Raw genomic sequence first — 1,503 nt, 5'->3', positions numbered from 1 at the left:
AGAGCTTTATATCAAAGAGCAATTGTATATTGAGCAAGCATCACAGCCCAGTCCAGATCAAGTCCGTAAGTCCAATATTAGCCCATAGTTATGATACCAGTCCATAAAATCCTCGTCAAATTCACACAGAACATGTAATGATGCCGATCACAACCCAGTGGGTGAAACATCTTGTGGATCCATTGGCTGTAGAAGCATCTCAGTACTGGTGCGGGGCTCCATGTGGCTAGTCAACAGGAATACCAAGGCAGTGAGAGTGTGTGGCCTTCCTCCAAGGAGAAAGAGAGGAAATTCCCTGAATCCTCATGAGAAGGCCACACCCACCAGGACGCATCATCACACTGTGACCTGATTGACAGGCTAAATTCCACCCCTTTCTTCACTTTATTTATCAAGTCAACATGAAATTATGTAACTACCACAGACTCGCCTCTTGTCAACTTGACCCTTTTACAAAACTCTTTAGCCATACATAATTTTAAAAACAAAGACAGTAATAAAATCATATTTGTGTCTAACAGGATAAAACAAAAATGCATACAATTCAAAATGCACCAGCCTCATATAAACATAATATTCTGTAAGTGAACAAAACAAAAATATTCTTTGCCAAGATAAACAAGCGGCCATCTAGCTCAGAAGCAACAAAGTCCACATGGAAGAACACACCAGCCTGTGTGATCACGTGGTCCCGAAGGGATCAGTTATCAGGCATCAAACAACAAAAAATCATATCATTGGCTCCACACCTCCATGATGGGATCGCTGAAAACAAATGGGTGCATAAGCAAATGTGGCGAAGAAACCTGATGGTGCCTGGCTATCAAAGGGGTAGTGTCTGGGGTCTTAAAGGCTTGAAGGTGAGCAAGCGGCCATCTAGCTCAGAAGCAACAAAGCCAACATGGAAGAAGCACACCAGCCAGTGTGATCACGAGGTGCCAAAGGGACCAGGTATAATGGCATCATGCAAAAAAAAAAAAGATTTATATGTATATGTATATATATGTGTGTGTGTGTGTGTGTATATATATATATATATACATACCATATTGAATGAAGGGGGAAGTGCAGAGTGGAGACCCAAGGCCCAAGTGTCAGCCACTGGAGATCCCCTCATAGAGGGGTTTAGGAGAGGAGATGGGTCAGTCAGGGTGTGAGGTAGTACCGATGAAGAACATAGCTTTCCCCCAGATCCTGGATGATTCCTCCCCCCAACTACCATGATCGGAATTCTACCTTGCAGGGCTGGATAGGACAGAGGTTGTACACTGGTACACATGGGGGCTGGAGGCACAGGGAATCCAGGGTGGATGATACCTTCAGGACCAGAAGTGTGAGGGACGATGCTGGGAGAGTGGAGGGTGAGTGGCTTGGAAAGGGGGAACTGATTACAAGGATCCACATGTGTCCTCCTCCCTGGGAGATGGACGGCAGAGAAGGGGGGGAAGGGAGACTCCGGATAGGGCAAGATATGACAAAATAACAATGTATAAATTACCAAGG

Source organism: Tenrec ecaudatus, chromosome 4 (assembly GCF_050624435.1).
Source record: "Tenrec ecaudatus isolate mTenEca1 chromosome 4, mTenEca1.hap1, whole genome shotgun sequence".
NCBI lineage: Eukaryota > Metazoa > Chordata > Mammalia > Afrosoricida > Tenrecidae > Tenrec > Tenrec ecaudatus.
The sequence above is the reverse complement of the archived record's forward strand: the minus strand, read 5'-3'. Positions refer to the sequence as shown.